The sequence below is a fragment of the Microtus pennsylvanicus genome, chromosome 6 (genome assembly GCF_037038515.1).
Source record: "Microtus pennsylvanicus isolate mMicPen1 chromosome 6, mMicPen1.hap1, whole genome shotgun sequence".
Classification (NCBI taxonomy): Eukaryota; Metazoa; Chordata; class Mammalia; order Rodentia; family Cricetidae; genus Microtus; species Microtus pennsylvanicus.
Window position 1 is genome coordinate 16,232,834 of NC_134584.1, and position 24,376 is coordinate 16,257,209.

The following is a 24,376-nucleotide window of genomic DNA, read 5'->3' on the forward strand; positions in this document are numbered from 1 at the left end:
ATGAATCTTTTGATTTGACTTCATACATTTTGACTCAATGTGCAATAAAATAAAGACCCCTCATTTCTGTTTTCTTAAGCATGTGACTTAATACTTGTACAGTCTTTTTATGAAATAAAATACATATCATATAATCCATAACTCAGAGATCGGCTGTCTAAAAGTTAAATGAAAATATGGAGAACCTGACGTGGAGTGTTTCTGGATACAGCACCACAGTCGGAAGTTAGGTAGGATTAAAAGCACAAATCTGCCTGTTGTGTTTGAATTCTTCCCAGTCACAGTTTTGGAAATCCCAGTGGACCCAATTAGCTCTTTCTCCAGGCCCCTGGGTTTAAATTAGGTCTCTCTCTCTCTCTCTCTTTTTTTTTTTGTCTTTCCTCACTCTTCTTTCTTTCTTCCTGTCTCTCTGTCCTTCCTGCATTTCAAGCTGTGGACAGCAGCTTAAAAGAACCTCCATTTCCCAAAGAAATAAATTGGAATTAATGAAGTAGTATTTGCCTATGTGGTGATTTGAATGAGAAACACTCCCATCAGCTGGGATATTTGACTTATCGGTTCTCAGCGGGAGGCGCTCCTTAGAGGGGTTTGTGTTGTTCAGCAAAGGTGAAGGAAGTACATCGCTGGTGGCACATTTGGGGATGCTATAGCCTCTCCTTGCTTCAAGTCTGCTTTTTCTGCCTTGTGGTTCCATTTGAAGATGTAAGCTCTCAACTTCCTGCTTCTGCTGGCCATGCTTGCTGATTATTGCTGTTTCCTCACCAGGATGAATTCTCATCATAATAAATTCATCTCTCTGGAACAGTAAGCCAAAAGAAACTCCTTTCATAAGCTGCTTTTGGTTATGGAGTTTTATCCCAACAACAGAAAAATAACTAATACAGCCTACATTTCATTATGTGGCCCAGACTGGCTTTGAACTCGTGATCGTACTGCCTCTGCCTCCCTAGGAATTTACCACCTTACCAGTCTTTGCTGCTTTCTTCTTAAAAACCACTAGAGATGCTTTGTAGAGAAATCTCTGCTCTTTAAGTGAAGCCAGTTACCTAATTACAGAGTTGATTGGCTGTTGGAAACAAAGCGCAAAGATCGTGAAGACTTTAAGCTTTATGGAATTTTTATTTTGTTCTACTTTTTGAGACAGAGTTTCTCTGTGTTACCCTGACTGTCATGGAACTCACTTTGTAGACCAGGCTGCCCTTGAACTTGTGGAGTTCTGCTTGCCTTTACCTCCTGAATGCTGGGATTAAAGATGTATGCCACCATTCCTGTCCAGCTGCTTTATGAAAGTTTAGTTGTTCTTTCTATGTGTCCCTTCCTAAACATATGTTTCTAAGGTGTGGAGTGATGTTTTGCTATGTTTGTAAGCATTAGCCTAAGAATTGATGATGTTGGATAACTTCTAATGCTTTTACTTTTTGCCATTTTTTTTTCTGTGATCAGGGTTGATAAAATCATTTGCTGAACTTTCATCTGGCCACCCTACTATTACTAGTTTCTAAGATTTCTTTACAAAATTTGGGGACACAATCAAATGCATGGTTTGAAAACATTAACTTTGAGTTGTATTTTACCTCCTTTTATTTATTTAAAGTGTATTTTAAAAGTCAAAGCTTTCAATTTTGATATATCCTAATTACAGTATATGTCAAATGGTCCTCCTACTGTTTAAACATACTTTCTCATCATAAAATACCTTTTCTCACTTCTCTTCTAGGTATTGTGCAGTTTGAAATGCTAGAACTGGATTTGCGAAACATTTCAATTTCCACAGAAAATAATTTAACATTTTTCTGATAATCCAATAATATATCTCTATCATATGATTGAACAATATTTCTTATAGATATAACTACTGCTCAAAACTTGCAGAGTAGCCTACAGATGAACACTTTATATCAGGATAGGCAAGAATTTTCTGTTTAGAACTTCATTAGCACAGCAAATAGCCTCAAAAATTGACAAATAAGGCTATACAAAATTAAAGCTTCTACACAACCCAAACAATTATAAACTGAGTGAACAGATGGTCCAGAAAATGGGAGAAAACCTGGTACAGCCAGTATGGAAATCAGTGTGGATCTTCACAGGATCTTAAGGTAAAATTGCTCTCCAACCCAACTATATCACTGCTCACTCCAGGGCAAACAATCAGAAGCCTCCAACCACCGAGATACCTGTATATTGTGTTTACTGTTGCTTTTTTTTAATAATAAGAGGAAATGATGTAACCTAAAAGTCTACCAAGATATAAACATAGAGTATCATTCAAGTCTTAAAGAAAAATAAAATTTGTAGGAAAATTAATGGATGGATAATATTGTATTTAGTGAGATATCCAAGGCTTAGAAAGTCAAACACAGTTACATAAGAATGTGACTCTTAGCTTATAATTTTACATATGTTTATTCATATTGAATCATGTGTAGAAACCAGGATGCAGGGAAAGGCTCATAAAATCCTGGTGGTACAAGAGGCTTTAAAGGAGAGGATAAAGATGCTAACAGAATACATGTGACATGGACGTGGAAGATACCATATGGGATAGAAGGGTAGATGCTGCAGGAGCTCCTTCTGCTCCTTCAGCCAATAGCCTTTATGACACCAGCCCACTGGGGTGTGGTCCCTTATACTTTTAAAAAGCAGAAAGAACCGGGCACTCCTTCTTTTGCTTCCAGCTCCCACTCTGGTGGCTAGACTCTCTGTTTCCTGTTTACAACTAGAGGACTGTTGTTTCAGATAGTCATCTGTCAGTTTTTTCCCTTAAATAAATAACCCCTTTTATTATCCATAATTCTTAACTGGTGTGGGATTGTTTTGAAGCTTCAAGTACAAGAGAATAAGAGGTAGGAAGAGGGGACAAAGGAGAGGTAGAGAGAAAAGACTCAACCAAAGGAAGTATGTATGGAAATTGCACAAGAAAACTTGTTTTTCACATAATACTTAATAAAAGCACGTACAAACTCACCTAGGGCACTATTAAAAGAAAGAAACTTTTCATCGAAGATGAAATAATTGTATTTTAGCAAGGAAAAATATGTTTGATTTTTTTATCTTCTATTTTAAGCTTACGTTGGCTAATGGAATTTGCACACTTTTGCTCTTTCTTTTCTCTAGAGAGTCATCCATTCTTTATTAGTCTACATCTATAATGTGTCAAATTCAGTATCAACACATGTGTTTTTATAAAAATATTGATTTTATTATGTATTTGTTTGGTCTCTCTCTCTGTCTATGTGTGTGTGTGTGTGTGTATGTGTGTGTTCACATATTCCTGAAGAAGCTGGAAGAGGATATCAGAGATTTTATGGAGCAAAAGTCACTGGCAATTGTGAGTCTTCCAGCAAAGGTGCTAGAAATTGAACTCCCGAACTATGGGAGAAGAGTAAGCATTCTCCACTGCTGAACATTCACTTTCCATCCATAATATCTTCATTCCTAAAGATAATTTAGTCAATCCACTTCATTCATTCATATTTAATTTCTTTAACCTCTGAACTTAATTAGCTACCACTCTCTTATAGGATTCAGCTGCAATTAAAAACACATTTTGAGTCTAAATCTAGGCTGTTAAAATAATGCTTTCAAGCTTCGATTATTTGTACACAACAGAATATTTCTCATAGTTTTGAAGGCTGTAATTGCTTCTTGTATATTCACTTAACAGAACGATAAAAATGTCTGTAGTCTGTTTTCTATGGGTACTAATTTAGTGGCCTAATCACCTCTCAAAGACTCCCAACTCTCACCATCATCCTTAGGGATTAGGGTTCTAACTTGCATTTCAGGAGGAAATGCACAGTGGTTGGGTTTATAGGACCCTCACCTCAGAAGTATCTACCAAGATTCTACCCTTATGTCAACTCTATTCTTACTACTCTAAGAAAAGTCATTCATAGAGAAACAGAGGCCACATGAAAATTGGAGGAATACTTCAGTATTGCACAAGTTATACAATCATATCTAAATACCATGTATTATAATTTGCCCTTTGTCTTCATTCTTTTGCACAAATCTCCTATATAATATGCAGTGCTCCGTGGTAGAACAATATCTGAGACTTAGGTTCCTATCTATGTCTCTTTCTCTGGGATCACCACTTTTTCATGGGGTTTTATTGGTTTTTCTATCTAGTAGAGAAAGCAGGCCCTTAAACTGTGCATTCCTGCCAGGCTTTAGTACTGTTTGACCACATATAATTTATTATCACAAGAGACAAGTGTGATGTCGCCATGTGTCATATACTTCTTTGATTTAGATAAGAAATAAATACTCTATTATATAGTATTGGCTTGAAAGATAGGTGTCATATTAGATGTTTTGTGGTGGTTTGAGTTACAAAATGTAGCAGGAAAAATTTGACTATTTTTTTTCTGCTTTACAAGATCTTGCAAACAGCTGAATTCTACCCAGGCTGTTAGTAAATGTTAGTGTACATATTAAAGAGTTCACAAATTTGTTGGTTTTAATAATAATATCTATACATTTCCTTGTGATGGGAAAACCACGGAGGACTTGAGATGATTTAATGATTCTGTGGTGATAATCACATCAGTAAGCAGCCTAGCAATCTAAAGTAGCTAGCAATTAACTCTGACCAGAAAGATCCCCACAGGCATGAGGATCCTGTATTTACAGTAACAACTGCAGCTTCTCAGTTCCCTGAGGATTTGAATTTCTGAGTTCTAGGATATCTAGCTTTGTGGACCATTTCCACACCTGAAGCTTTTGTTTGTAGAAGATCCTACTCCTCTTCTGTGCTTAAATACACCACATTCTTTACCCTTCAAGACAAGACATCCTTTATTCGAGCCTGGATTTGGGATCATAAAATTCTTCGTGGAAATATGATGCTTCCTCTTGCAGCAACTGAGTTTATTTTGATCTGTAAATTCAAACTTTTCAGTCTTTAGAAAGATAACTGAATTACCTTTTTAGATAGAAATCATAGTTCTTATAAACAAAGTCATTATTCTCAGATGGAACCTGTAAATAAAAGAAAGAAATGGGTGTCAGAACACTCGAATTGTGTCCTTTTCAGAACCACCCAAGATTTGGTGAAGAAGAGAAGGTTTCTGAAGATCTAAACACGGGGGATACCTAAGAAAAGTCCAGATTTCGAGAAACAGCAACTTCTCAAGTGTCCCTATTGTGTACTGAGAGCTATTGCTTGTGCAAGATTTTCTTTCCAACCAACGCATTTTTCACCCATCATTTTGACATGTTCAAGGTTGGAGGTTACCTCTTGGATAAAGATACATTGTGGATTGAGGTACTTACCTGGACAAAGAATCCTCTTCTGCAAATGCTGTTTTTTTATCTAAACAGGTAGAGAATCACCATTGTTACTTTTAGTGAAAATATCACTGGCTATGTGCATGTATATTGCTCTCCTTGACAAGTTGAGATGAAGCTCTCACTGGAAGCTATTGAGAAAAGGGAGAAAAAAAGGTCAGAAAGTTATGAGAGGGAGACCAGGTAAGATCTATCTATCGATGAGAGATTCTTTGCACGGTGGATAGATTTTGAGTAAAAGGATACAAAATTGAGTATATTTTAAGTTTTAGTAGTCGTCTCTATAAAATCCTGCTGTGATATATTAACTATTCAATAAAAGTCCATTATTAAAGAATGCTTGCTGAGAAAGGTGGTTGCTCAAAGTTAAGATTAAAAAAATAAAGCAAAGTACAGTTTCTGGAGGAGAAATAATGAGTTGGAAAAACCAGGAAACACAAAGGTTTCTGCTAGAAGCTGGAGATAATTAGGGGGAATTTAATCCTTAACCAACTCTTGTTCTTGGCCCTGAGTCATTTATTTTTACATTTAAATTCAGATGGCTTTGAGACATAAAGACAATCATCCAGGCTGAGACAGCAAAAACAAGTCTGAGAGAAATTATGAACGTGAGCCTCTTTCCTAAATTACTAAAGAAACATTATTTATTACCATTAGCAAGACAGCTCAGTAGGAGACCCCAGGCTCCATCACCGTCTATAAATAGCTATAAATGAACTCAGGAGTACAACCAGGAATCTCCATCAACAACAAAATTAAAAAGAGAAAAATGGAAGGATGTGTTTTGTCCTGCCTTTATCATCACACCAGCAGTAGGTGACATTCAGAGAGACATCCTAGCTTACAGTCATCCTTTCACAGGAGAAGGAGCTGCTACCCAGCACATACAGCCTTTCAGAACAAGAGTGTTTTGACCATCTTTCCCTTTATTACTCTCAGATTCAAGGTGATGTCAGAATCAATTTAATTAATAGCCTCTTTTTCATTAACTATAATTGCATACACATACATATTTAATGGGTGCAGTGATTTAATATATATTTAATTGCATATAGATTGACATTCTTGCGAATAACTTGTTTAGTCTGTATAATGATGTTTGTATGTATGTTTTCAGGGCTAACCATTTGGTAGTGCATAGCCAGTCTGTGTGTTCTTCCCTGGAGAAGAGGATTTCTTGGTTCTCAGCATTCCTTAGCCCTCTGTACTTCTTTGTATAGGGTTGAGACTTCATGGGAGTTTTCTTGCCCACTTTGGCATGTGTATGGGTGTGATACTTGTGGATATATCTCTAGTTATCTTTTTAGGTTTAGGGTTTTCAAATGATATTTTTAATGTTACTCACTGAGGTTGAGGGAGAGAACCAAAATGAGTATGTATATGCTTTATAAAATCTTTACCTGGACATTGTTATATGCATAGTATATTTTAATATTTGTGAAATGCAATGACATACTTTATACTCAGAAGCATATATTTTATCAATAAGCTGCACAGGGAAAGTTTTGGATATCAGTATCACAATAGCTGAAATGCTTGTCTTACTTCAATAAATTACATTGATTTAAAGTAGTCTCAGAGATTTATTAGAGTCCCAGTCATCCTAGATGGAATGTAATCATGGGAGGCATTAACTTCTGTACTTAGGAGCAAGCATAAATCTTTTCATAAGGAGGTAATTAAAATTCAGTAGGTGAATTGCAAATATTATGAGACATTTGTATACTTCCATTGTTGGGGATCTGAGCAATTCAAGACATCAAACCTGCAAGTGCTTCTATACAGCTAAAACACATAGTCTATTGCTAAGGCTTAGGCATGAGAAAAACCAGATAAACAGGACTCTGCTCATGCCAAGTGCTATAGGAATTTCTACTGCCAGTAGCCTTTAAGTTACCAGTCCACTGGGGCATAGCCTCTTATACTATATATTGCCAATATAAAGTGCACATCCAGTCTCTTCTGGCTGTGGGATTCAGTTGCTGTTCCCTTTTCCAGCAGAGGATTGTGATCTGTGAGTCTACCCGTAAGTAAAGAACTCTCTATTGTATTCAATTCTGAGTTAGTTTGGGATTTTTTTAAGAGTCCTTCTTCAGCCCAATCTAGGACCCTATGGTAAATTATGATCTCACAGAGCTGCAATTTAACTTCTCATTACTAGCAGTCTCATCAAATACATTGCAAAGTGAGGCCTCATGGTGCAGCAATGTTAGCCAAGATTCTTGGGAGGATAAGCAGGATGTCCACGAGTTTAAGGCCTGTTTGAATTAATTAAAGGCCAACCTGTTAAACTTACTGAAATGTCTCAAAAGAAAAAAAAAAGAAAAGAAAATGAAAAAAGAAGGGGGCGAGTGAGGGAAGACTGAGGTTTTACCTCAGTACAAAAACACTTGCTAGTGCACATCAAGTCCTTGGATTTGGTCTCAACAAATAGCAAAACCAAAATCTATAACTCTTTAAAAATAAATAAAACTTCACATAAATATTTAGGCATAGATATGAAAATTAGATCAAATTTTTGAGTATTTTTTCACTAAACATAAATTGTAGTCCCACAGCCAAATATTAGGTGGAGCTTGGGGAGTCCTGAAGAGGAGGGGAAGGAAGGACCAAAGAAGACAGGGACACCATGAGAACAGAGTCCACAGAATCAACTGACCAGGACTCATGGGAGCTCACAGAGATCAATATGCAGAGGAGTTGACCAAGGTCCTCTACACACATGTTATGTATGAATATCTTGGTGTTCTTGTGGGATCATAACAGTGGGAACAGAGGCAATCTCTGAGTCTTTTGCCTTCTTGTGGGACCCTGTTACCCTACTGTGTTACCTCGTTCAGTATTGATGTGATGGTGTGTGCCTGGTCTCATTGTAGTATGTTGTGCCATGTTTCATGGATATCTGTGGGAGGCCTTCTCTTTCCTGAGCTGAAGTGTAGGGATGGTGGATCTGGGGGAGAAGAGAGGTAGGGAGGGGAGACTGGGGGACTTGAGGGAGGGGAAATTGTAGTCGGGATGTAATATGTCAGAGAATAAAAATAAATAAATACAAACCCCCATAAATTGTACAGTTGAAACCTATTTGCTTCAACCTTACACACAGCTTTAAAGTTTAATTTCTCATATATTATTAATAACAGATTTTAGTTCTTAGTAGAGAAGAAAGATTATTTTTCTTCTCTTAGTAAAGAGGGAAGGTGTTTGACTTGAGACTGAATCTTTATGGTAAGGTAAAATGAGGACCTTTTTCTCACTTAAAATATCCCTTTGAATCTGGTAATAAAGTAAAGCAAGATTAAATGAGTCTTGATCTCTATCATTCCCCATGCTTCTTCATTCAGCATTACATTAAGATGTAATGACATCTGAAATAGCCTTTTTAAAAACCACCAATCATTATTTAATTACATATCAACTGCAAGCAAGCCTTATGCCAGCAAAGGCATAAAATGAATAAGCTAGTACACCAGAGACACTTTACAGCTTTCCTACGTAAGGGCCTGGCATGGTGCTAAAATGCAAAACACCCCAACTGCAATTTAATTAACTGCTGCTGCCTTCACTGTGTCTATTTCTCTGTCACGATTACCACAGGAGGTTTTGGCTCATAGATAAGGGTAAGTGAGATAGCAACTCCATTGCTGTGTGTTCAGAAGGAAATATCAATTCTCTTTTGTGTGTGTATGTATGTATGTATGCATGCATGCATAGCTATCATCTATTTCAGAAAGCCATTTCTTTTATCACAAAGTAATTGATATTTATGGGATGCAAAGAAAAAATTTTCTTTAAATATACAGAGCAAAAAGTGAATCTTTTGGAAGTGTGTCTGATCATTGAGTGAGTATAACTTGAAGAACACAATTTAACTTTCACTGAGCTAAAGGAAACACAGAAGCTTCCTTCAAAACTAGACTGAAGAGCACAAGCATAAGACAGACATGGGTGGAAGCCACATGCAATATATTTAAAGGGAACTAAGATTTTAGGCCACAAATGTGAGGCGGTTTCACATGCATCAATATTGTTCATGTACGAAGAAATAGTGCTTCATGTGTCTCAAAACATTAGACTCTGTAAATTTGTTGATGGTTCCTTGCTAAGATCTGATCATTCAGTGTGAAACTGTGGATAAATTGCAAACGAAGCTAAATGTCCTGAAATAGTCCAACAGAGTTTATTATTCAGTCTGAATGTAAGAATGACATTGCTAGCTTGTGACCTTAAGTAGTGATTGCTTGGTCTGAGAATGCTAACTCAAGATTTCTTCCAAAGTAATGCAAAGTCATGGTCTTTACACAATTATAAGCCTGATCTTGATAATTGTATTATTTAGCTATTAAGAAGAAAACTGAGAAGATACAAATCAACTCAACAAGAAATACAAAAGGAACGTTTATAGGCATCTGTCTAACCACTGAAAGAATGCAAATAGACAGAATTCTGCTAGCCACCTTCATTTACAGTGTCGGCATAGAACTGATAGACACTCTTATTCTTATTTCAACAGGAAGCAGATTCTGGCTATTGCTTTCAGTTGTGAATAATGTATACAGTTACAAAATAGGTCCCAAAGAGTCAAAGTGTGATAACCCAGAAGTGTGATTCAGGTCATGTTAAAAAACATTTTATGTAAAGAACACAGCTAGATAGAACATATTTTAAGTATTTTAGCTAATACTATTGACTTCATAAATAGCCATTGTAGAGCTGAAATAGTCAGAAATAGCAAAATTGGAGACTGTGGTTGTATTTGGATAGAATTATTCATACAATTTAGGATAAACTGGACGTGGCTAAAGGCCATGGTTTGCCACATCCTGCACTGGAATGTGGATCCACTGAAGCACAGAATTTCCCCTCCTGCCACTTCGAAGGTCGAGAGTTCCTGATCATCCAAATTATTGAAAGCTTGAGTCCAGTTTGGAGGGAGAGCAGCCTTAACTGCAACTAATATCTGCTCTAAATCTATTCTGAATTTGTGAGTTTAGGAGAGGGAATTAATTAGCATCACAGCTAAACACTTCAGATTCCAGGTGAATATATTTTTATATTTTTTCTCTGCTTCTGTATCATCACCAGAGTGCAGCTGTATCAGAACTAAGGAAAAAATGGAAAAATAGAAAATAGGCTTGCCTGCCAGCCTTATCTGTCTTTATTTTTCATGATATGCAAAACAAATTTAGTATCATATGGTTTTCATGAATCAGAACTGAGTCTAAGTTTTCTATCTCTTAGTCATGATCTTGCAAAGCTGAGATCAAAGCATTGACTGAGATGAACCCTTCTCGGGCACATGAAGTATTCATCTAAGCTCTGATATTTCTTGGCAGAGTTCAGTCCTGGTGCATTTATGGTCAAAGTTCCATACCTTTCTACCTTAGCTATTGCTTATTATCAGACAGAGATCACTGTGGGTCTTGTGACTGGGGCCTCCTTCATAGATCCTTCCCACATGTGTGTATATATATATATATATATATATATGTATATGTATGTATATGTATAGGATTCAGTCACTTTTAGCTATTTATCTTGTTGATTGAATGAGGCTCTTCCCACACAGATAAAATCTTGGCTTTTTTCTGCCAGACTTTACACTAGTAAATGTCCACTTAGTAATTGTTACTCTTAGAAATATTTTTAAATTAACATTCCTTTAGCATTCTGAAGAATTGGTCTGAATCACTCAGTTAACATTAATGTTCATGTAAGGCATCTTCTGAAATTAAGGTTAATATTTGATATAACAAATTATACTTCATTGCCTTTAATGAAATACTGTAAGAATAAGACCAAAGTCATAAATTGGTATTTATTGGAAAGAAAATCCTAAATTAAATAAACAAAAGTCATTTACTGTGGATTGCTGTCTTCCTGACATCTCAGGGCTCTTGAACTCACGAATTCACAACAGCTGTGGCTACCTGCCAGGAAGGAAGCATCATTCTCTGATGGCGTGCCTACTGGTAGAATTCTCACATGATGGTGAGTAACCCTATCCACATGAGCATTATAAAGTGGACTTAGTGAAATATTCCTCTTTCCAAAGATGTGTGATGTAGGTGGGTCTACTATCTATCTGTTGCTTTCATTGGTTAATTAATAAAGAAAACGGCTTGGCCTGATAGGTTAGAACATAGGTAGGTGGGAAAGACAGAACAGAATGCTGGGAGAAAGAAGACAGTGAGACAGACGCCATAGCTCTCCTCTCCAAGATGGACACAGGCTAGAATCCTCCTGGTACGCTACCGCCTCGTGGTGCTACACACATTATTAGAAATGGGTTAATCAAGATGGGAAAATTAGCCAATAAGAGGATAGAGATAATTGGTTAGGCAGTGTTTAAAAGAATCCAATTTGTGTGTTGTTATTTTGGATATAAAGCTAGCCTTGCGGGAGCTGGGCGGGAACACAGCCCACTGCTTCATACTACAGATGTGAACTGAGAAGGGGGATGTGTGAGATGGCCTTTGGGGGGTCATTTTTATTCACCCCCATATTCATACACACACACACATATAATTCTCAAAGAATAAAAGTTATAATAAGGCAAAAATCTCAAGGGAATGGATTCATACATTAAATTAATAGTGTCAATGATAGAGACAAAATACAATGATAATAGGAAGTAACAAATGACATTGGCTGCTGATTGATGCCAGTGGCAATTGATGTGAATCCAGATTCTAGAATGGGGACAATTAAGAAAGCATACGGAATATAGGAGATGTAGCAATGCAATGATTTCACATCATTAAAGCCATATTCTCAGAGATGATAAGCTCTAGTGGACAATCAACAGGGGGATAAATGCATGCCCATATGATATGTTAGCTAGGGAATTAAAATAAAAACATAATAAGAAATTCACATTCTTAGAAATGGAAACATACATTTGTTTCTTCTTTAGAACCAATCATCCAGTATCATTTAAAACGAAGTGAGGAAAAAATACCTGCGGAAGTAGCAAGAGAGACATCCTTTATACAATTCACATATCCATACAATAAGACACTTTGTGCCTTCCTGGAGGAGGATGTATATCACTGGGGGTTGGTGTTGGTGTTTCAAAAACCTTCCAGCATTTTCAGCGGGAATTCCAGCATTTCAGACTGGATTCAGCAGTTATAGTTTAGTGTGAGTTTATTTGTCATTTTATGGACATTGCCTTATTAGTTATATATCTTTCATGTTATCAAATACTTTAATACCAAAATTATTTTTCTGAAACTTTAATGGATTTTTAAAAGGGATCTGGCCCTTGTAGAATTGAGATGATGTGGAGATCTTAATGTTTGGCTATTTGCAAATGACTTCATTGACCCTTTCATGTCAATCAAATTAAAATAACAATGATTTTATACATATTTACATATTTATATTTGTTCCAGTAAAGGCCTTGTAAAAATACTAATTTTGAATGGTAAGACCAAGTAAATACTTTATTAGTCATTTAAATGTAAATCTAGAAGACAATGACATTGGTAAGTAGATTTAATGAGTAAATGTTAAATTTATCTTCTATTTGCTATAAAATTGTTTCCAATTGCTTTCTTAGCAAAAAGGTTATGATTCATTAACGTTCATCAAAGGTATTTTATCTGAGGCTGCTAGACTGACAAGATAATGAATTTCAGCTAATAAGGTGATTGATGGTTGATGGTGGGCTTTGAATATCTTTCCCTAAAGTTATACTACAGAGACGCAGCTACAGATAATAATCAGCCACAGCTGTAACACTGAATAATGTGGTTTGCTCAATTGAGCAAGCTAAGGCATTGAACTGATTACAGGTAAATCACCTTTGTGTCCTTAGCTTTCTTGGCTACCTTGCTGGTTAATACAAATACTGAAATTCAGGTATTAATTCCCTTTTAGTCTAACAGAGCATAAAAGATTTATTCTCATATTCTTTGCTAAACATGTTCGCTAAAGCTATATCACTTATTAAAAATAAGAGTGAGAGATTGCTAAGGCTGCAACTCAGCAACCTCTGCATTTTATAACTTAAGTTTAAATAGGATTTGGATGATCTTCTGTGATCTCCTTGCTATTTATCAAAATTAACATTGCATGTCTTTGACTTAGAATTTTTATTATATAGCTTTCCTTAAAAAGTATTTTGAAATACTCATTGAACTAAAGCAACTAGTAGCAAAATACCCAGAGTCTCAGGATTATGAATTGGCTTTTTTATTTAGAAAAAATTTTTACTAACTTTTAAATTTTGCTTCTGTATAATCCACTGGGTAATGAAAGGAATTCTGAAGTCTTTTTTGAAATGATTGTCAACTAGAAATTGCAAAAAAATTAGAAGAGACTTTTGTGACATAAATGAAATGAGAGTCTATGTGTGTTTTGCTAATTCATTCTTTATTTTTCAGATGCTCATATATAGTGTAACAAAATTTATTCTGAAGTATTAAAATACATTATAAAACTTAAAGAAAATAAAAGTATGTCAGGACTGGAAAGATGGCTTAACCGTTAAGAGCACTGACTGCTCTTCCAGAGGACCTGGGTTCAATTTCCAGCACCCACAGGGTGGCTCACAACTGTCTGTAACTCCAAGATTTGACACGCTCACATAGACATGTAGTAAGAGGCTGCTTGTTCATTTCCGGCTGCCCGGAACTGAAACAATCACTCAGAAACTATATTATTTGCAATACTGGTTGGCCAATAGTTTAAGCGTATTACTAGATAGTTCTTATATCTTAAATTAATCCATATCTATTATTATATATTTTACCATCGGGCTTGTGGCCTACTGACCAAGTCATGGCTTTTCCCTGACTCTGCCTTCTTTCTCCCAAAATTTAGTTTAGTTTTTATGCCTAGCTCTATTCTGCCCCATCACAGGCCAAAGTAGCTTCTTTATTCATTAACCAATAAGAGCAACACATATACATTAGAACTTTCCACAGTAGAAACATACATGTAGGCAAAACATCAATAGAAATAAAAGTAAATGAAATTAAAAAAATAAAAAGTATGTTATTGGTCATTTGGGTTAATAAAATTGTTTTAATAATCATAACAGATGATATTTTTTAAAAATGCTTCTGGTTGTAACAGATATTCAAAAGATCATTTTCTCTGTTGGCTCTTTCTGTAGAATATCGAACATTAAAAGGCTGTAAGGACCAGGTATTAGTTAGAATGAAAAAAAGTGGGGTTTACAGTTCAGACTTTCTGTAAGATGATGAGTATACTGATGAGTTGAGTAGTGACTTTTTTTAGTAACTTTATTCATATGTTGATATTATGATATGATATACCTAACTCTTATTCATATGTTTATATAATACATATACCTAACTTCTGAGGCAACAAAAATATATGCACTAAAATAGTCATATCACCTTTAGTCTATTGTAGCCCAAACTAGATGCAACCCATAAAAAATCCTCAGAAAAATGGGTTGACAAATTATCCTCTGAGCATAAATGATGCACCCAGCAATGAAAAATCATGAGCTACTTATGTACCTGGCAACACGTGTAAGTATAGAAGTATTACTTTAAAAAAGATACTCCCTAGAGTTTATCATATAGTGCAATTTCTCTGAAATCATAACACACACACATGCACACAAAGACACATAAAAATTAAAAGAAATCAGAGTCATTTCTGCCGTGTAGAAAGTAGGCAATGGACTGGAAAACAACCTGAAAAACTTTGGAGGGCAAAGGACTGCCCCTCTTTCTAACCAGAGAAGTACATGCATGTGTAGATGTTGTTCACCAAACTTCAATGCACTTTCTTTCTCAAATATGTGTGTATGGTTGTTTTTAAATTGAGTTTTATACAAATAAAGAAAGAGTGGGAATAAAAAAAGATATTTTTGCCTATTATTACTTGAAGGTCTGGCCACTGTTAAATTTAAAACTACAGCCAGCATTATGAAGAAAACCACTTTCCATCAAAGCATAACCATACTGACAGTACAATTTCATGTTTAAACTGGGGCACTTTGCAGAGAGAAAGGGGCTTCTATTAATAGCTTTTCTGGGTCAGGATGACTAAATCAGGGCTTTCTAGAAAAATCAAAAAGAGTTTTCCCCCCCATAGTTATAGCTCTTTTTAAGGCTTCTGACTCATAGGGCTGTAAGACAGCTACAAGTTCATTGTAGACATTGACAGATAGTCATGGAAGCCTGCTCATTTCCTGTCGTCATTTCTTCAGTCATTCGTTCATTGGCTTAGTGAAGCTGCTAATTATTTGCATGTGCAGAGAAATCGGTTTGTGTCTGGGGAAATTGCAAAATCAGTTGACAATCTCAAGAACTTTCGTCTCCCAGAGTAGTTTAACCAAAGCAAAGCGAAGAACACCAGTTAGTTATGACTAAAATAGTGCCACACAGAGTGTTTTTCCAATTGCAGGGCTTTCCAAGACTAACATTGACACAGTGTAGTTTGATTGGTCCTGGTTTGGCTTGATTGGGCAAATTCACTAAGCTATCCCTTGAGGTTGACTTCTGTTCACTAGTAAGTGTAGTTGAGTCATATATTTTGTTTTTACGTTAAGGTACCTTGAATTACTTGTGCAAGCTAGGAGCAGAGAAGTATAGGTTAAGATTAAGGGAGACCACATAATCATATGTAGTCTATTCATCCTTATTCCTTTGTGTTGAGAGTAAATTTGTGTGTACAATGGTTTGTGCTAATGCTCCTGCATCTGGAGATCAGAAGTCAACCTTGAGAGACTCTCTGTTTTATCTCTTTAGAGAGGTCTTTCAAGAAAGTTTCGTGGCCAAATACAGTATCAATAGAACAGAGGAATATACTACTCTCTGTGGAGGTGGTTATTTCATGAATAATAATCTAATATATCAAAGGGTATATTTAGAACGTCAAAGAGAAATAAAGACAGACTTATGCTAGAAAGGGAATGAAGGTAATATTCACGTTAAGGAATTAAGTTGGAATCAGAGTTTATAACTTTTCGCATTTTTTTTAAGATGGTGAGATCAATGGATCCCAGAAGTAATGCAGCATTGGCATTGTCCTGTCAAAAGCTGGGTTCTTAAGCCCTTCCCTTTATTTCGGGTCAGGTTCACAGATGGTTGACTGGAAGTGTAGAGTGTAAGTGGCACAGTGTTTTGTTTCAGGATTTGTTATAAAGGCCATGCAGGTTCTCCTTAGCTTCCTGAGAAAATTGCACAGGTAACCATAGCAGTCATGGCAGTTATTTTATTGAGGAAAAGCAGGTGAAACCTTCTAAAAAGTCAGATCACAGTCAGGGCAGCAGCACATAAAGGAGGTAATCTCTGAGTATTCTAGGCAACTTCAGACAAACACTGTGATAGTGTGCTATAAGAAAGGATTCTTTCTATTTGCAGTAATATTTCTCTTTCAAAATATTAATGCTTTAGAAACGCTGGTGTGAAAATTGCTGGAAATTTATTAATGTTTTAAAGAGCTTGGAGTCTTAATAAAGCCCCCCCCCGCCTGAGTCATTTGTAAAAAATACACTGAGTTTTTCCAGGTAAATCTGTTTTGCAAATGTGGGCTTGTGTTAATTGGTTCAACAACCTTATCTATTAGTCACTTTGTTCAGTATTTTCAAATTTCCATTTGCAGGATGCAGAAACATTAGAATTACATTCAATAAATTTAATGAGCAAGCAACAACCCATTTTCTAAAAAAATGGTTTCAAAGCAGCAAATTTCAGTAATTAGAGTATTTTATTACATAATATCCTTAAGACCAACATCATTAGCATATTTACTCTGCAAAGTGGAGGAACTTATACATATTGAAAATGTTTTGATGCTGAGCAGAAATCTCAGACTGTGATGTGTTTAGGAGCATGTGTGTTTATGCTTGATTTCTTCCATCATGTGTAACTTACCTCCAGTTCATTGGATAAAGAAGAAAGATTTGGTTCTGGTGGTTGTTCTTGTTTTTTCTGGAAATGATTCTTTATTTCCCTTTTCCCTAGAACTGTCAGTTCTAGGCTTTGGAGCAAATGCATCTGCATGAGAAAAACCTCCAGTTGCCATTTTTTGCATTCATGGTCAAATCAGAAGCTTAAATGAGCTGCACCATGAATATGTTTGCCAACTGATACTTTTACTCTCTATAGTTCTCGTTGCTTAAAGCTCTAGGAAGTATCAGACTTCAGCAAACAGGCTTAAAGGAAACTGTAAATGTGGATTGAAAAAAATTAAACTGTGTGCCTTTAAAATTTTGGGTCTCCAATGCACTCTTATCTTCTATCTTTCCAGTTTAAAAGTGAGTGTTCTTGAATGTCTGTCCTGGTCCTGTTAATGTGCCTGTGTTTGAGAAAGGCTTTAGTTTATCACCTCCATCATTGAATATTTTCTTTTGGGAAATTTCATCACTACTGATCAAGGGTAGATCCTACCTCAGGATCCAGCCCGTCGCTTATATTTCCAAAATCAAAAATATTTATTTATGCAAGAGTGAAAATGGACTGTAGGAAGATGGTCGCTAATGGACTTCAGCATGTCGAACACTGTAGGTGCTTCAGAGAAAGAACTCTCCTACTCTTATCCTTTCCTTCCATTCGAGAGTATGTATTTAATGTTATTCACTCTTCAGATTTGAAAGTATCTTCCTGTTTGATACTCAATACTCAAGGTCAAATGGCAATTGTTAGCAATTATATATAAAAGAAAGAAGAATTTTTAACAATATTTAAATGGGATATGACAGGAGACACTTTTGCAAATTCTGTTGGCACACTTACCTTGACTTTCCAAGTTTGGTAAGTTTATAATTATAAATAGATAAATATGATGGGCCATCTAATTTAATATATTGGCTCTAAAAATTAATTAAATATTCAAGAAACCCAGCTCTTCTTTGTTTCAGCACAAGGAGAATGGAAGGCCATAATTAATTCCTAAAACTTCTGTTCAGTGCAAATTCAGAAGTTATTTTTGTGACTATTCATCCACTTAGAATATCTTAAATGATGAATTTCGCCATGTGTAGATCTGGACTTGCACAGTCCACAGATAAAGGTGTTGACTGCACAAAGAAAAAGGAAGGCAGGCAGCTGTGGCCTAGCTGAGCACTTCAAAGTCTCCTCAAGTGACTCCAGAAAGCACAGCACAGAAAGGGTGAGCATGGATCAAGTTGACAATTTGGGAAGAATTAAAAATAAAGGGTGATTTAGATTCTCTCTCTCTCTCTCTCTCTCTCTCTCTCTCTCTCTCTCTCTCTCTCTCTCTCTCTCTCTCTCCAACCATGTTCCAGAGTCATCTGGTACCAGGAAGAATCAGAACAATGGAGAAGTAACCATGTCTGCATGTAATGGCCGAACTTGGAATAACTTGTCTGTTCAGAAACAGAGTTTAGATGAGAACTGGAGAAAATAAAAGCCTGGTGGAACTGTCATCTAGGAATATATAAACCGTAGTAAAATATAAGATGCTGATCATTTGTAAGTGGAAGTTTACTAGGTCACAGTCACAGACGACGGCCCCTGACTTCAGTGAGTCATCAGTCATTCTTAAACTTTAAATATATTTTATTTTATTTAAAATGTTTGCTTTCATCATAGTCTCTGTACTTTTATCTCTTACTTTCTCTGCAACACTAATTGGCTTATTCCCAGCAATATTTCTAATAGATTAGAGACATTTGATAAAACAAAAAGTCTGATTGAAATGAACAATGTAAAACTTTTTAAGGTTAAAAAAATCAGAGTGAAGACTTGAGATTCCAGAGAGAGAGAGAGAGAGAGAGAGAGAGAGAGAGAGAGAGAGAGAGAGAGAGAGAGACAGATTTCCTCCTTCATGTCAGGATATCGAGATTGTCTCTTGTTCAGTTCTTATCTAGGAAGCCATGTTGAAACTTCATGAATGGAACTTTCCTGGCTTTTCTAGGAGATGCAGTCTCACAGCAGATCCTCTTTCCTTTAGCTCTTACAGTTTGCAGTCTCAGACGAGTTTTATGTGGGAAGAAAAGAGGAAGGGGAATGATGCAATTAAATTTCAATTTAAAAATATTACTTATATGCTCATACATCTTTCAGGGTTTGAAATTCCTCAGGTTGCCAGATGATCAGTATTTGGGAAATTTTTAGTTAAATCTTTAGACAATAAAATGGGTTCTTGGTAGTTCTTGATAAAAACACTTAGAACTCCTTGAGAAGATCTTGCCATGGTTAGTGATAATGCTCTTGACTCCCTGAACAGTGAGGCCCCATTTGCTGTACTGGACATAAGTTCCATCTGTGGCCATATAGACTTAGTCAGATCTTGTTGGTGCCATATTCAGCAGCAACTTTTAGTAGTTAGAGCCAGGCACAGTGTGACACCACTGATATTAGTGCTTGAGGAGCAGAGGCAGGCAGCCATGACCTCAAAGCTAGCCTCAGCTATATAGCAAGTTGCAGACCAACCTGGACTATGTAATGAGATCCCTTCTCCCATCGCCATTCCAAATGACAGAGTGATGAAACATGTAATGACCCAATTAATTTTGAATGGAAAATTTCCTGGCTGATTCTGTGCTTCTATTGGCGAGACTTGTAACTTCCTTGTTAACAGCCACTACTTTCCATGCCAAGAATAAAGATAAAGATATAAATATTTTATATATTTTCATCCCTTGGCTATGTTGTGATGTTTAATATTTATTATTTAGTTTACTGTGGCTTTTATTAATATACTTGCATATTGGTTCCAGGGGTATCGTGATATGAGGAAATGAAATAAGCTAATAATCTTGAGATCTCTCTTATTTCTGCATGGCCTAATTAAAAACAGTTCTGGAGACAGAAAAGAAAATTAATGAGTGTAACATGATATAGTATGTGTGATTTTGGAGCAATGCTCAGGGCTCCCTGGGAACTCAGGAGAGCTGTTTAACTCCAGACAGGAAGAGTTCCAGGAAGTACCATGAGCTTCTGATTAATACTGCAAAGGTGGAAGATACTGATGGAGAAGAAAGCACAAACAAAGCTGTGTAGGTCAGAAAGGAAGTTTTTAAGTGTGTAAACTGATACCTGGAACAGATCTTAGGGCAGCTGAGGGCTCCAACAGAGAAACTTTATAACCTATAGAACATATTCTGCAAATACAGAATTAAAATGGGCCACACTGAGTGAAGACGAAGCATAAAGTCTCTACTCTTTCAGTAATTTTCATACAAATATAAAGTTATTTGAAGATAAAGATAATCACTTTAAAAAATTGAAAGACTTTTTCGATGATTTTTTTCCCTCCAAATTCAACCACTTCAAAGAGAAATTTAACGTTATCAGCCATACCTTGTGGAACCAATTTTTCTCAGAGCTTTGATAATGAATAAATAATGAAAATGAATTTTATTCATTCTAATATCAAAATTATTCCATGGAAGAAAACCTCAGAGGAAAAATTACTTTTCAGGGTAAAAAATTTTTTCAGGATAACATTTTAAACTCTACTGCCATTAAGTCTAACTCAGCAGAAGCAACTGGTCATGGTTAAACAAGTTTCAAAAACTAGTAACGAAAATAAACTTTTTATACTTAAAAATGAGTCTCTCTGGTGTTTTGGTGACAAAGATGAACAACATTGCAAGACTCCTCTATGGTATTCTCTATAAAACAGGAAGAGAATAGTCATGACATTTTTTCTCATTTGTAAAACTGGCCACACAATCGCGCAAGTCCTTATAATTATCTTCTACTCTGCATTCTACGTTTCTTCTACTGTTAGGTTTTTTTTTTCCTGAAGGGAAGTGGGCAGGGTAGATTAGGGGATGAGGGCAGGGGTGAGGAAATCTGGGAGGAGTGGAGGGAGGGGAAACTGTGGTTGGATGTACTGTGTGAGAGAAGACTCTGTTTTCAACTAAGAAATATCTCAATTGGCCGTGACTTTCTTTTAAAAAATATTTAAAGTGTGTTTTTATTAATTAAAGATTTTTCCTACAGTGTATTTTGATCATGTCCCTTCCCTGCCTTCAACACCTTACAGGTCTCTAGCCACCCAACTTTATGTTCTATTTCTCTCTCTCTTAAAAACATACCAATTAAAACCCATAAAACAACAACAACAAAAAACAAATATTTTTAAAAAATAAACAAAAGATCAAAAATTTTAAAAGGCAAGATAAAAGAGTGAAACAAAAGATCCACACACAAACAATATCTTAAAATACATCAGTGAACGGCTACAGAGAAACACCAGGGAGGTAGCAGTAATGGGAAAGGGGGAAAATTGGGGAAGTCAGAGTAGGGGCAGGTACAAGAAGGGGAACCACACATCAGCACCGAATGTCCATGGAACTCTACACCAGTGAACAGCTACAACTGTCAAGTATACCTGCCAATTTCAAGGTCATTGTGAACATTAATCAGAGCAGGGATTTTTTTTTTTTTTGGATGTCAGCTTCTGGTGCCACCTGGATTCAGTTGTCCCAAAAATCCAATAACTTATTAGTTTCTGAGTGATGGCTGTGTCACGGATTGCCTCGGAAAGTCAGGCAGACAGTTCTCGAATTGATTTCATCCTTACTGAGTTGGACTTTCCTTAGAGAAATGTTGAACTCCTGCTGCAATCTTCACCCCCTTATCTTATTTTCGGATTTCACCTTTAATAATCACATACTTTTCTCGTTTTAAAGCATTTCGCTCGCTTTCCTGTCTTTCGCTGTCCCTTCATTCTGAAGTGCCCAGCGGTTCCCATGCTGCTAACAGGAGCAGTAGATGCTGATTTCTGTCTTCTCTTCTCTCCTGCTCTAAGAATGGGATTTATTGACTAAAGATGGTTATCATAGAAAGCTCTCTTGATTGTTGTGCCAGCTTTAACTCTCACAGGTTCAATAGCTGCTGGCTAAATTTTGAAGCAGTTGTTGAACATGTTCGTTATTAAAAATTAACTAACCTGCAAACAGCAATGTTTTGATTTCTTCCTTTCCAATTTGTACCCCGGTGATCTCCTTGAGATGTCTTATCCTCTGGCTAAAACTTCAAGTACTTTATTGATACAGAGAGAGTGGACAGTATTGAGGGGGAGGAAGGATTATGGGAACCAGAGGGGCCAAGAAGACCACAAGAAAACCCACAGAATCCTCTAGTCAGGGCTCATAGTGGTTCACAAAAACCGAAGAGCTGAGCAGAGAACTTGCACGCGACTGGCCTAGGTCATTGGCACATATGTTACAATTGTGTAGCTTAGTCTTCTTGTGGGACTTTTAACAGAGGGATCAGGGGCTGTCTGTGACTATGTTACCTGCCTTTGGGACCCTTTCCTCCTACCGGGTTGCCTCGTCCAGCTTTAATAGAAGAGGAGGTGCCAAGTCTTACTGTCATGACTGACCGATACTTGTGGGAGACCTGTCCTTTTCTGAAGAGAAAGAAGGACAGGTAGCTCAAACAAGCAGAGCAACGGTTGGGGGGGTAGAGACTGGGAGGTGAGGAGTGAGGGAGGGAAAACTGTTATCAGGCAGGAAACAATTAGTTAATTAAAATAAGAAATAATTCACAACCTCATGCTCTTTCATCACTTACGAAATAAAAAGTCCGTTACGGAGTACTTCTGGGACTGGTGTTACCTGTTGTGCAAAAGAGGCACCTCAGTGCTTGCAGTACCACATCATCTGCCTCTTCTGTGAATCCTTGTTTTTGTCTTTGCGTTCAGTGATGTCGGCAAGTAGCTTGAGATCAGTGGTGATGGGAGGCTTTGTGTTCACACAATATATTTTAGGAAACACTGCAAGTCAGTCAGAGATATTTTTTTTTCCATTGAGCTGTAAAATGTCATGGAGAACATGGAAGAATCGTGTGTCTGTAGCTGCTATGTGTAGGAGGCATGGTCACAGAGAACGTATTCTGGTGACCAAAGACTATGACTCGGCCAGCAGAGAAACTGTCCAAGTTCTTGAGGACTGAGTGGAATCGCATCATTGCAATGCCAACTTACTATGAGGAAGCTAACTACACATCAACCAGCATTCATTCTGGTACCACAAAACATGTGTTGTAGATTTGCAAGGTCAGGTAGATTTATAACTATTTTCCAAAATAAATTTCCTATGAAAAATAATAACAATTTCTATCTTAGTTAAGAGTTAAATGCTGCATTTTCGTTATACCGGTCAAATTTATAATACTTTTAAATTTGTATAATAATACCTCTGTACATATATATACATATTATTTTAAAAATCTGATTAAGAAAAATATTTTAATATTTTGTTTATATGGTATTTCCCTAACTACATTCCATGGAAATTCTGTTTCTAAATCTTAGATTCTATTAGAAATTGCTGCAATGAACACAAACACACACACACACACACACACCTCCCTCCCCCCACACCTCCCCACACACATATATAGACAGAGTCTCACTTCATGGATCCCAATCTGATTTGGAACTAGCTATGCAGCAGACAATGGCTTTGAAATCCCAGTCCTCCTGTCTCCATCTGTTGAGTGCTGGGATTGCAGGCACATACTCTTACATCTGGCTTTTATATTCACATTTCTAAAGCCCAATCTTTCTTTTGTTTCTGCTCTGTTTCATTGTTGAGACTTCCATTTTATCATAATATATGCTATTACAGTTTCTATTACTGTTCATACTTTTTTCTTCTTTTTTATTGATAAAAGGAGAATAAAAAAAAAACAAATTTCCACCTCCTCCCAGCCTCCCATTTCCCTCCCCCTCCTCCCACTCTTCTCCCCCTCCTCCCACTCTTCTCCCCCTCCTCCCACCCCTCTCCCCTTCCCCCCACTCCTCTTCCCCTCCCTCTCCAGTCCAAAGAGCAGTCAGGGTTCCCTACCCTGTGGTAAGTCCTAGGTCCTACCCCCTCCGTCCATGTCTAGGAAGGTGAACATCCAAACTGGCTAGGCTCCCACCAAGCCAGAACAAGGAGGGAGAACATGAGCAAAGAAGTCGGGACCACGAGGGGTGCACTCACCCACTGAGACAGTGGAGCTGATCTACTGGGAGCTCACCAAGGCCAGAAAAAGCATGGGCTAAAACTGGACTCTCTGAACATGGCGAACAATGAGGGCTGATGAGATGCCAAGGACAATGGCACGGGGTTTTGATCCTACTTAATGTTCATACTTTTTAAGGTATTCAGTTTATAGTGATTTAGCTG

General features: G+C 36.8%; 1 long non-coding RNA gene across 3 annotated transcripts in view; it reads left to right on the forward strand.

Moving 5' to 3' along the window:
- The window catches only part of LOC142852773 (uncharacterized), a 61,471-nt gene extending 42,481 nt beyond the window's left edge, over positions 1–18,990 (forward strand). The window contains exons 4-6 of one of the 3 annotated variants that reach the window (XR_012910989.1): positions 1,718–2,099; positions 11,185–11,283; positions 18,530–18,990. This is a non-coding gene — a long non-coding RNA (uncharacterized LOC142852773). Of the gene's footprint in view, positions 1–146; positions 464–1,717; positions 2,100–11,184; positions 11,284–18,529 lie in introns of those variants that run through there. The other 2 variants (XR_012910990.1, XR_012910991.1) reach the window with 2 other exon arrangements.
- Positions 18,991–24,376: the final 5,386 nt, after the last annotated feature.